This window comes from Antedon mediterranea, chromosome 3 (genome assembly GCF_964355755.1).
Source record: "Antedon mediterranea chromosome 3, ecAntMedi1.1, whole genome shotgun sequence".
In the NCBI taxonomy this organism is placed as follows: Eukaryota; Metazoa; Echinodermata; class Crinoidea; order Comatulida; family Antedonidae; genus Antedon; species Antedon mediterranea.
In genome coordinates, this window is record NC_092672.1 from 21592202 (window position 1) to 21606211 (window position 14010).

General features: G+C 34.4%; 1 protein-coding gene across 1 annotated transcript in view; it reads right to left on the reverse strand.

Moving 5' to 3' along the window:
• The window catches only part of LOC140045033 (uncharacterized), a 242741-nt gene that overhangs the window by 148994 nt on the left and 79737 nt on the right, over positions 1-14010 (reverse strand). The window lies entirely within an intron of this gene.

Consider the following 14010-nt stretch of genomic DNA (forward strand, 5'->3'; position numbering starts at 1 on the left):
GTTATATCCTTGAAATAAAAAGAATATAACATTTTTTTTGGTGTAAATTTTAATCATTTTAACAAGTCAATTCAATAAATATAAAACACAAATAATAAAGATGTTATAAAATCTATTAAAATGTATAAATTTTAATATTTTTTACATTGATATGATTTGTCTGGCATCAGCCAAACCTTCACCCACTTTAAAGACAGCCTTGAGCTATCCAGGGAGGTATGAAAATGGTCATGGTATTTCTAAAAACTGTCCATTTCATCTAACAAATTTAAAAAATGAAAACATGTTTATACATATATCTGTTATGTGGTTCAAAAAGATGTCTACAATTAACTTGTTTATCTATTTTAGTCGTGTGCAACGTGACTCTACAGCTCACTATGTTGGTCGTTCGGTAAACACTAACTCAAATTTGCGCACACGACTGCAGCCATGTATATGGCCTTGTTTTTTATCAGATTAAACTCAACATTAATATCAATCAATCAATCAATATTTAGACTAATTTGTGTATGTCAAACCTCTTAAAACGGACAATGTTTTGTTGGTACACTAACAAATCTTTCTTTAGAATAGTGCAGGCCATTATCTCTGATAATATAAAATAATAGATTAATTTGCATTACATACAAAATAATAACCATGTGCAAGGCTTCCAATTGAAATGAAAGTACCAAAGCAATCGACAAAATAGGATATGCTACACTCACAATAACTTGTACTAGCTAATGCCACCATCACACCATAGAGCAATGAACTATTTCTTTGCTCTATGATCGCACAAAGGATAATTTAAATATATTAAAGTTTTAAACATGCCCCTGAAAGTAAAATTTTGTACACCAAACCAATCCAATAAACAATATTAAATTAAAAAAAAGTTAAATAATTTAAATACCAGGCAACAACATTTTTATGTAAAAACTGGAATAATAATAAAAATGTATACAAAAGTAGAAATAATATTTTAAAAAGCTAATTTGATAGTATTTGTGTGCATTGCGTATATGATCACACAGCAAATACAAGTTACAAATTGAAACTTAATGGATGTATAATTATATAAAATATTAATTAACCAATAAATATGTAAAAGATGTAACTTGTATGATTTTATATTTTAGGATGGACGCTCAGCTTTGTATTGGGCAGCTTGGGCAGGTCACTCAGCCTGCTGTAACCTGCTGGTTGATGCAGGGTCAGACATCAATATCCAAGACATAGTAAGTTATACATTCTTTCATAGTCAAATTTTTTGATATTTTGTATTTTAAATATAATGATCTTTTGAGTAATAATATCTGCATGTTATAATGCTATTTAATGTTTTTATTTAACTGTATTGATGCTAGAATTGGCATTATTTGAAGTTTTTCAATATATTTTTTTCTCTGATATTTAGTCATAAAAATTGCTATGACACTATACATTTTGTCATGTTTAAACATTTCCATTGAACTCTTTATAAAACAATGAAAACTACAGCAACATACTATTGAAATATAATCCTTATTCCAAAGTGTATATATACAGTAATTAAGTCGGAATTATGTACACTTCTATTACACAAAATTTCAATTTTTTTTAGTTCATTTTCACAAAACTGTTTAATAACTTTTGAAACACTATGATTCTACCTATATATCACAGAGGTACAAATGATCAAAGATGCTAGTTGATAGACATATAGACTGTATTCATTTATTTTATAATTATCATCATACTCATTTGCCATACTCTCCTTTATTCCTTTCAACAACATCACCACCAACTCCAACCACCTCCTGGTTATAGTCACCACCACCAATCCCAAGAATGATGATGCAGAATTTGGTTGAGAGCTAAAGTGATCTTTTAATACACACCACAATTATAGTTCTTTGTTATTAGGTTGTAATTATTTTTTCTATATACAATATAAGATACAGATAGTATATCTGCCACATTTATTCTTTCTTTATACTCAGGATTAACAAACATAAATAAAACTGAAATAGCGAAACAAATATAATTTTGTAAGTTATTTACCGTAGCTAGTTTTTAACAAATCACCTTACATAATAATTACAGTATCAAACCACCATTACAATGTAATACAAAATGTAAAAATAAACAAATCATCATTAGCATAACTAGGTGATGATTTGGAATATTTTTAGTCTATTCAAAAAGATGTTTATTTCTTAACATTTATTTAAATATACACACACACATAGTAAATTATAGTAAATACACAATACAAATAAAGGGAAATTGTTTAACACTAAACAACCTACATTAGAGGTGAAAAACAACAAAGAAAAACAAGAAAGTTGAACTAGACTTAAATGTTATACACAACTGTAACAATTTCAGAGTGTATCCAACATTTAACATTATGAAATATTTTAGACCACTGACAATGGTGATCACCAGTGCTTTGCAAAGTCTGCAGTTGCACTTTATCATGTTTTATTCATTCATATTAATCTCCATCATCCAACTTTATCAAACAAAACATTTTTGAGGATAAACATACAGTAGCTATATGTAAGGTTCAACTTTAATAATTTTAAGTTTAACATTTTCTAACATTAATGTTAAAAGATTACTTTTAAAAGAACTTATATAGACAAATTTCAAATTTCAGTACAAGCTATTTAACAAAAATATATATGCCAAGTTATTGTAGCATAACTTTATATTTTAATCAATGGATGTAAATGACTTTGCATATATAAATGTATTACAATTGTTTATAAACTCTTCATTGTTGTAGATTCTATTTCAGTACAACCTTTTTTTAAACTAATATTGACCTTGGTTCGTCCTTTGTTTCAGTTGGATATGGTCCTATTTTTTCAATTTACATTATTGATTTGATTTAGACCAATTTCATACACATTTAGCAATATTTTTTTCATTTTTTAACTAATAATATGCATAGAAAATGTTTATTTTACTACTACAATACCACATTAAGTGATTCTTTTATTAACTTTTTTTATGGCTTTAACAAGCTGAATTCTGTCATGAGACCAATATAATAGTCTTATAATAGACAATAAATTTCTATTGATCGTACATCTATATATAAATTTACGTAAGGGCAAAATTCGGTAAATCGCGCCTTACTTCTAGAATTTTTACACGATGGTATATAAAGTTGGTTCGTACTTTCGGTACTGATTTTAACCACCTGATCTAACCCTGTTTACTAATTAAATTGAGTTAGATAATTAGTTATTGATGATTAAAACGAATTTAGGTTCAACGATTTGCCCCAAATAGGGGTGTTTTCCGATCGTGGTATACTGTACACTGTCTAATGGATGTCCAACTTGAAAAATACCCGCACACAATAATACGAGGACGCTTCGCATTTTCCTATCTCCTCCTACGATAATTGTTTTTAGTAGCTGAAAACCGGTTGAACTGCTCGAATACAGCATCATAATGTTGAAGACAGGCCGATTTTCTTTAAAAAATACTATTTTGATAGATTTAATTTACGTTTTTACAAATGTATTGATTTGCGATGAATGGAACATTCCAAGCTCTCAGTCTTCCAGTTTGGTTTAACACAAGTAGATAAATTTATGAGCCCTTGGAGAATAAACTTGCAATACTTTGACAATACAGTACTGCAAATACCTATTAACCATTTTTGGTCGTCATTTGAATCGAACATTTCTTACTGTGAATAGATGTAAACAAGAAATAAATTAAAAAAACGCTGCTCGCTTATTGAAAAATATTTGTTATTTCAAATGTTTTTGAATGTGTCATTTTATTGTCACATAATTAGAGCAGGAGCCCAGAGGGGTCAACCTAGCTGGAAAGTTAACCAATTTCTATGCATGTGGCAATTATCTACGTACATATTAATGTATGGAAATGACAGTCTGGCGCGTTTCTTTTGGTGGGTGTGGCTAGGAGGGACATTGTAAAGGGTAAAAAAAATGATCTAGATCAGCTGAAAAGTTAACCCCATGAAATATTTTGCAAATTGTTGGACATAGAGTGAAATATAAGGAATGGCCATTGCCAGACGATTTTAGTGGTGGGGGGTGCCTGCCAGACCCCCATTTCTGGAGGGCCAAAAATGAGCTAGATCAGCTTAAAAGTTAACCCTCTAAAACTGGTGGGAAAATGTTCAATAAACTCATAACTATCATAAATGACCATTGCCAGACATTTTCAGTGGTGGATTGTGCCCGCCAGACCCCGTCAAACACCTCACCCCGCAAAAATTGAGCTAGATCAGCTGAAAAGTTAACCCCATGAAATATTTTGCAAATTGTTTGACATAGAGTGAAATATAATGAATGGACATTGCCAGACGATTTTAGTGGTGGGGGGTGCCTGCCAGACCCCCATTTCTGGAGGGCCAAAAATGAGCTAGATCAGCTTAAAAGTTAACCCTCTAAAACTGGTGGGAAAATGTTCAATGTACTCATAACTATTATGAATGACCATTGCCAGACATTTTCAGTGGTGGATTGTGCCTGCCAGACCCCGTCAAACACCCCCACTCCCAAAAATGAGCTAGATCAGCTGAAAAGCTAACCTTTTAAAACATGCTGTAAAATGTTCAGCATGATCCCTAGTATAATAAATGACCATTGCCAGACATTTTAATTGGTGGGTTGTGTCCCCCAGGCCACCTCAAACACCCCACCCCCAAAAATGACCCAGATTAGGACAATGGTTAACCACTGTAAAACTGGTGGGAAAATGTGTAGCATACTGTCAAGGATATGAATTGCCATTGCCAGACATTTTTATTTGCTCATTATAGAACCACCCCATCCATCCAAACCCCCTACCTAATTCACAAATGTGCCACTATGGTATAGTTCAACATAGTGTAAAATAGGTATTCAACAGGACTTTTTTTGTCTTTTTGTGGTGTGGAAAAATGTAAATCAATTAGTCAAATGTTTATCTTTGCTGTCCAAGATGATGGGTTTCTGCAGTTAAAGGACATATTTAGAAACTGACTTATCTCTATAATGGTTCCCTAGAGAATAATGTTGTTGATTATCATCAACATTTCAAAACAAAGGCTGAGTTTATTAAATGCATTTTGATCATGATGGAGAGTGGTACATCTTTAAAAGGTAAGTGTCCAGCTATGATTTTTTTTTTAATTGTGTATCTTAACAGTAATAAGAAACAAATACAATTAGGCCTAGGCTATGTATGGCTCATTGATAGATATTCCACAGCGTTCAGTGGCGTAACAGCATGAGCGCTCACTGGCCCATTGCTTAATATAAGGGGCCCAGTGAACAGCCCAATGCAACTATGAACCCAGGCGTTGGTATTCATGTTTTACTTGTTAGAAGTATACGATTGATTACCATTAGGAATGTTGTTTCCTAATTTCTAATATTGTGGTTAGGAAGTCAGTGCCATGTAATTAATTAAGCTTTAGGCAAGTCTACGTATTATGCATATTGTTTTGTATTGTTTGAGATTAGGATACAGTGTAATTAATAAAGACAATGCTTTATTAGGTTGTAAGCACTAGTAAGGGGGTATGGTGTTTATATAGTTACAGCTGTTTAAAGTAGTGCAATAATATAATATTAATTCACTAATTGTAGAGTTGTATTTTGTTCAATGTTTATGACAGCCATTATGAATCTAGAAGAAAAACAAACAGTATCAAAAGAGCGAGACACAGAAGTATCTGTAAGGATAAATCAAGAGGAAACACACTCAGAAGAAACATCAATGACCTTGGAAAAGTCACAAAGTTGTGCAGAAACAACGCATCCATGTACAACTACAGAAGAGCAAGGAGATAAAGAATTACAACATAGTAAAACTCACGAAAAAACCTCTAAAACTACAGAAGAGCAGGATATAAGTGAAGCAGTTGGACCAGCAGCACCAAGTATTTTACCTATATCTGTTAGTAATTTTAAATAGCCTATGTTTTTTCTCTTTGAAAATGTAATCTACATTTCATATTCCTTTTATTTGTAGTTTAATTTAAAGTTTGAGGTTTAAATTTAAATATGCTTGACTTGGGACATTATATTTCTTTCAGAACACTGACCATGTTTCAAAGTGCTACATCTGCCAAACGGTAACGGCGAACGACGATTGTAAGTTAAGAGCGTTCAGTGAAATGACATGGTCAACTGTAAAGAATGCTGCTGCATTACGTAAGAAAATGAAGTCTGACAAATATGCTGATACAACAAACAAGGTTTTTCTTATGAAACAACCTGAAAATTCAATTAGCTATCACCCTTTATGTCATAGGTATTACACTGCCGTGAAACGTTCAAAAGAGCCTCCACCATGTTCAGACGAACTGCTCCCTAAAAAGGCTTGTATTAAAACAAGACAAAGTAGTGTCCTTCAAAAGTCAGATGAATGTGGTATGTTAAAGGGAACTTGCATATTTTGTGGAAAAGGCCGAAAGAAAAAAAATGGGAAAGAAGAGAAAAGGCTTAAGATAGCAACTGTTTCTGGGTGCAAGTCACTTTCCCAGCGGGTAAAATTTTCAAAAAATCAACGTATCAATAGTCTAATTCGGTGTGGCGTTGATCTTATTGCAAAGGAAGCAGAATATCATAAATCCTGCCGAGTTCAGTTTCTCCTAGAAACTGATAAACATGATGGTTCAACAGAAGAGCATTCATCTTATGGAAGTAACACATCTTATGGGAGTCACAAAAAGGCATTTTCATCCCTACTGAAACATATTGAATTAGAAGTATTGGGAAAACAACGAGCTATACTTGTCTCTGATTTGCTAAGCTTTTACAAAATTGAATTTGTCAATAATGGAGGAAATCAAACTGATATCAACTCATATTCGTCCCAAAATCTTACAAGGAAAATTCAAGAAAAACTTAAAGATGAAATCAAAGTAAAACTTGCAGACAGACGAAGAGGTAACTTCATATATAGTTCAGTTCTTCTAGGAGAAGAAGCCACTGCTCGACTTTATGATAATTCTGAACAATATGTACAGGATAATAAAATAAAATGGGCTGCTCTTCATCTTAGATCTATAATCATGCAGCTTCCAAAGACAAAGACCCCAAATCCTGCTACAGTTCATAACTTAAAAGAGTGTGCTGCCAAGATACCATCACAGGTAGAATTATTCTTTAGGAGTCTTCTTGGTGGCATCGACCAAAATGCCAATGATGCAAACAAAGACAAGTTTGACAGAAAGGTTATTTCCATGGCATCTGATGCCATCTATAATGTATCTCGTGGAACTGTGAAACCATGGAAACACACTGTCGTTGGTCTAGGTTTTACATCTCTGACAGGATCAAAACTGGCTATGCAAATTTTGAATAGGTCAGGACATTGTATTAGCTATAGTGAAAGCAAAGGCCTTGAGACGGAGTTTGCCTATTCAGTTCAAGATGATGAACGCGACGCCCCAGACGGTATACGGCTTGACCCAACCTTGGCAACTGCATGTGTATGGGATAATAATGATGCAAATGTAGAAACACTTGATGGTAAAGAAACTCTACACGCTACAGTTGGACATACATATCAGAATATATTGCATGACGACCAACTGCTCAATACGAATACTATTGGATTTCGGGATGGTAGAAACAGGCGGAAATTTGTTGGAGTTGAAAGAGAAATACCACCTTTTAGGATAGGTATAAATAAAGCTTTGTTTATAAGTTCCAATGCCACATCAACTACAAATGTTAGAGAATGTAGTACAATCACCGACAAAGCAATGGAATACCAAATACCACTGAAGGCATTGGATATGTATTGGTTTTGGAAACTGAATGATGGAGATACACCCCTACATGCCGGATTCATGAGCAAGTATATCAATGATCATTTACCAGTTCAGCGCATTTGCTACATGGATCCTATATCAAAATCCCCAACAAACAATGATGTGGTTAGAGAGACAATGATCCGGACTATGGCTATTGCCAAGGAAGCTGGCCAAGACTATGCAGTTGTGACATATGATTTGGCAGTAGCATTAAAAGCTTACTCTATACAAACAATACAATCCCCCCTATTTGATAAGCTTTTAGTATTACTGGGCAATTTTCACACAGAGTTGGCGTTTTACGGAGCAGTTGGAACGTACATTAACGACAGCGGTATCGAATATATTCTCCAAGAAGCAGATATCTTGGCTGAGGGGTCAATGATGGGTTTCATCAAAGGAAAGTTTTACAACAGGTGCACTAGAATTCACCAATTGCTTGCCAATGTCTTGGAGCAAAAGTTGTATAAACGCTTTCTTCAAGAAATAAATGCAGAAGATCATCACACATTTCAAGAAATAATGTCAACTGCACCTTTGGACCGATCATTGATTGAAGAACATATATCGGATCCTGTTGTAATTAATCACCTGCAGAAATACGAGAATTACTTCCAGTCAGTGCTTACTGGAAATATAGGTTCAACAGCACAATTCTGGGCTATTTACATTTTTCTTATTAATCGACTCCATAGAGAACTTCAGAGATGTGTGAAAACAAATGATGTCACTGGCTACATTAATGTATTTCCAACCATATTATCTGTTTACTTTGCCTTGAACCGACCTAACTACGCCAGATGGGAAACTCTGTTCCTACAGAAACTGAAAAACGCTGACCCAAAGTTGCTTGAAGTACTGGAAAGAGGAGCATTTTCGATCAGACGTACAAATAAGCACTACAGTAGATCAGCTGTTGACCTTTCCTTAGAACAGACGGTCAATCGTGATTCTTCTTCAAGTATGAGAGGGATTGTTGCCTTTCGTAATTCGGAAAATGCAATGCGCCGGTGGTCATTAACTATGACTCAACGAGCCATGGCAGTCACGGAGCTGAGAAAATTTGCTGGTCTTGAATTGGGGGAAACTGCAACAGCTCAATGCCGTCCATCAAGAATAAAAAAGGACACCAAGCATATGGCTGCGCTAAGTGAAAAAATTAACGAATTCTGCAATCCATTCTCAGATAATGCCCTAACTTCGTTAGTGAACATTGCAACTGGTCAAATAGCTTCTAAAGAGACAGAATTATACCTAACCAGTGTGTTAAAACGAGGTAATGATAAAGAGAAACATTTCAAAATGAGTGGGACAGCAATAATAACAGATTTCTCCAACCTGTAAAGCGCACACGTGTACAGAATTTTGCTGCTCAAAACGTAAAGAAAAAATCTAAGCTATGTGCTTCACAGAAAGCTAAGTCCAATGCTGAGGGTTTGAGAGATATGTTTGTACGAATGGTTGTAGTTATTGCAGAGAAGACAGCATTTGATCTCCGAAATGTTCTATCGTACCCAATCACAACGTACCCACTTTCCCTTGCACACTGTGATGGATCACATGTTAAAACGCAAAAATCTGCATTGCTCAAGAAACTGGAATCCTTACAGACAGATACAATCACAGATGCAGAATTACCAGGGTGTTATGTTCAGGTATATGATGGAGGTCTTCTCCTTCATTCTGTTCTTTCACAAACAAACATGGGAGCATCGTATGCCTCTATTGCACGGATGATGCTATCAGTTGTATGTTCGGGAAGAGCTGCTGAAGTACATGTCTGTTTTGATAAGTATGTAAAGAACTCAATAAAAGACAGCGAAAGAAAGTTACGAGGTTCAGCTGACTCTACATACGTAATAACTGGTCCGGAGCAGACAATTAGACAAAGTGGGCAGAAGCTTCTTACTAATGGAGTATTTAAAAATGAATTTTCAAAGTTTCTCCTTAAAGAGTGGAAGAAAGATCATTACTGTAATATTGTTGGTGGTAAGACCCTGGTTGTTTCATATGGTGGAGAATGCTTCCAATATGTTTCCGACCAGCAAAAAATGATGGTTGTCAGCCCTGCACACTTTCAAGGCGATCATGAAGAAGCTGATACCCTGGTTGCTTTCCACACTGCAAATATCATATCAGATAATATCATTGTAAGGGCATCCGATACTGATGTTTTAGTTATACTAATCAGTGCTCTTGGAAGACAGCGAAAAGAAGTTCGGTGCAATGGCAACATCATCATGGATTGTGGTATGGGTAATAGTCGGCGATACATTAATGTTTCAAGCATTGTTGAAACTCTTGAAAGTTGTAAATCTGGACTTTCAATAGCACTACCAGGATATCATGCATTCACAGGATGTGACTTTACCTCAGCATTTTATAGGTATGAATACGTTTCTTCTTTTTTTTTTAATAGACCATATTTAAATTTACTAATTTATTAATTTTACGGTATTGATATTTTTGTTTTCCAGAAAAGGAAAAACTAAACCCCTAGAACTTTTAGAAAACGATGAAACTGGACAGTATGTCAATATGTTTATTGACATGGGAAAGATTGATAGTTGTGTTGATATAGATATTGTATCAGAATTTGTATGCCGCATGTATGGACAGAACACACGAGATGTGAACGAAGCACGCTACAATAAACTGGTACAAATGAATGGTAAAATTAATAAGGTGTGTATATTTTCGGATTGTATTTCATTGAAATAAAGACATTTTTAAATATGTAATAGTTTACACTCAGAAACCTAACTATTTTTTTGTATCTAGGACAATCCACTAGCAAATATCAAACGTGTTGACTGTGCATTGTTACCACCATGTAAACCAACCCTTCAAATGAAAGTCAAAAGGGCACAGTTTGTAACAACAATATGGACTCAAGCCACCAATGCATATCCTGAAAATGGTTTGTCACCATCAGATTTTGGATGGTGTTTGAAAGACAACCTACTTGAGCCAGTGTGGTTTGAAGGGCCATCAATTCCCGAAACAGTGTTTTCAAATGATGACACACATGATGAGGCGGAAAATGCCAGTGAAACGGAAGAAACAGAGATTGAAGAATCAAGTGATTCTGATGGCGATGCATGGAGTGAAGACTCCGATTCAGAAGAGGAATATATGGATTAATTTAAAATATCTGGTGCAGAAAAGTCATAGCTTATTAATTAAGACTGTTTTTTGTTGTAACTAGTGAAAATATCACAGGACTACTGTATGCTAAAATGTCGGGTGTTGGGATATTTGATGTAGTTCTCATTGTCATTCATTATGTTGTTTAGTGTACTTACTCCATATATTTTGTTTTATAAGGCTAGGTTTTGAGTTGATCTAGTTCATGTTTTGGGGGGTGGGTGTTTAATGGGGGTCTGGCGGACACAACCCACCACTTTAAATGTCTGACAATGGTCATATATTATACTAGGGATCATGCTGAACATTTTACAGCATGTTTTAAAAGGTTAGCTTTTCAGCTGATCTGGGTCATTTTTGGGAGTGGGTGTTTAATGGGGGTCTGGCGGACACAACCCACCACTTAAAATGTCTGGCAATGGTCATTTATTATACTAGGGATCATGCTGAACATTTTACAGCATGTTTTAAAAGGTTAGCTTTTCAGCTGATCTAGCTCATTTTTGGGAGTGGGGGTGTTTGACGGGGTCTGGCAGGCACAATCCACCACTGAAAATGTCTGGCAATGGTCATTCATAATAGTTATGAGTACATTGAACATTTTCCCACCAGTTTTAGAGGGTTAACTTTTAAGCTGATCTAGCTCATTTTTGGCCCTCCAGAAATGGGGGTCTGGCAGGTACCCCCCACCACTAAAATCGTCTGGCAATGTCCATTCATTATATTTCACTCTATGTCAAACAATTTGCAAAATATTTCATGGGGTTAACTTTTCAGCTGATCTAGCTCAATTTTTCGGGGGTGGGGTGTTTGACGGAGTCTGGCGGGCACAATCCACCACTGAAAATGTCTGGCAATGGTCATTCATGATAATTTTGAGTTTATTGAACATTTTCCCACTAGTTTTAGAGGGTTAACTTTTAAGCTGACCTAGCTCATTTTTGGCCCTCCAGAAATGGGGGTCTGGCAGGCACCCCCCACCACTAAAATCGTCTGGCAATGGCCATTCCTTATATTTCACTCTATGTCCAACAATTTGCAAAATATTTCATGGGGTTAACTTTTCAGCTGATCTAGATCATTTTTTTTACCCTTTACAATGTCCCTCCTAGCCACACCCACCAAAAGAAACGCGCCAGACTGTCATTTCCATACATTGATATGTACGTAGATAATTGCCACATGCATAGAAATTGGTTAACTTTCCAGCTAGGTTGACCCCTCTGGGCTCCTGGTCTAAATAGTTATTTCACCTGAAAAAATGTAATTTAAAGTAACAAATACTTAAATTGTCTGTCAGACAATGGTTTTTGGGTTTCTTTTCTTTTTTTATATGTGAATAAATATTATTTTTTGTTACAGAAGTGAATACTCAATTTCTGTCACTTTAGTTAATTTTATTGCTAAGGTCAAATCTGGGGGTCACTTCATCACCCTAGATATTTCAATTGTGAAATATCCTATTACAAACACAAACTTTAATGGACTGTTTCGATAATAATTCAATGAATATCTGACAGTAAATATACCAGAAATGCTTAGGGATCGACTATGACAGTGACAGTTTTAACAAAGTATTAAATCGCCAATGTTTTACTATATTTAGTCACCGTTAGTGGTATATTATTTATAGGCCTATAAAAAATGAAAACAATATTTCGTTACTGACGTGGATAAAGAATATATTTAGAAAATGTTCCTCTTTGTACCTATCCTCTTTCCCATCCCTCAACCCTAATTGGATTTCTTTAAATGAATAAACAATTTGGACTCATTTTGTGGTAAGTTTCTCTTTCGGAAGTAATTCCCAGGGTGCTAATTTTGGTTGACTACATAAATCATTGTGTCTACTTATTCGTTTCTGTAAACGACAATGTATTATAGTCCTGCGGTACGTGCATTTGAAATCGCCAGATTTTTTACCCTGAAATTACTGTGTATTCGAGAACCATCTGTGGGCACGACCTAGATGGTACGCAAGCGAAGTGAGCGTACCATCTAGTTCTAATAATTATTGATCCATAATTTCCCCTATGTTTCATATTTTTTTTTATTTTATTGTGCTACAATAAAGGAGAAATAAACGGTGTGGTAAAAAATATTACCAGATGACTAAATATATGTAATATAATAACATTTACATTTCTGGTGTTTTTATGCAATTTCAAATTTTTATTTTTGTGCTGTAGTTTAGTAAAACTAAATTTATCTTACCGGTTCCACCCTTTAAGAGAGAAAGGTCCTACTTCCCTTCCCTTGTAGTAGAGCACCATATCAAGAATGTTAAATAACGGGCAAGAGATGTAAATACTAAAATTGCTTGTTACAAACACTTTATTCACAGTACACATATGGCTAAATGCATATACAGTATAACAATATTACTATAAGCCCAATAGTATACAGCCACATATGTAAGGAAAACTAGCTCCAGCTTGATATTTGTGCCAAAATAGATTTTATTGGCTAACTTTGTTATTCTTGAGTTGCTGAATTCAAAAAAATTAGGTGCCATTTTTGTATTTCAAAATGGCCGACATTCCACACTAAACTTTGTCATCCATGGTATCATCGGAAAGGGAATGTAATACTGATCATTTTATCCCATTACATCTATATAAAAAAATGCATAGTTACATAGTTATTTAACAATAAAACAAGTCACGTGACCAATAAAGGTCAAAAGGTCAACATTTTAATTTTCTCAAATACTTTACTGTTTGGTATCGTAGGATAGCTTTTTTTATTCTGAATACAGTTTTACTAATATCTATAATTCGATTTTCCTTTGTTTTTTGTCATAATTTTTCAATTATGTAAATAAACTGTTTTTAAATGTACAATAAAAAAGGTCTTCTTCGTATTAAGATAAATACGGTTTTTCTTATTGGTTTTACAATTCATTCAAATGTTAGTAACATTTATCTGGTTATAATAACAATTTCAGTGTGTGAAAATACTTTAAAGATGTATTGTCCCTTGAAACACAAAAAAATGAAGGTCAAAATATTCTAAATTTAAAGTGGCCATATCAAAGTAATATTAAAGTTATTCACTTTAAGTCGAAAATTCGAGCCAAAAACAACAAGTTTACG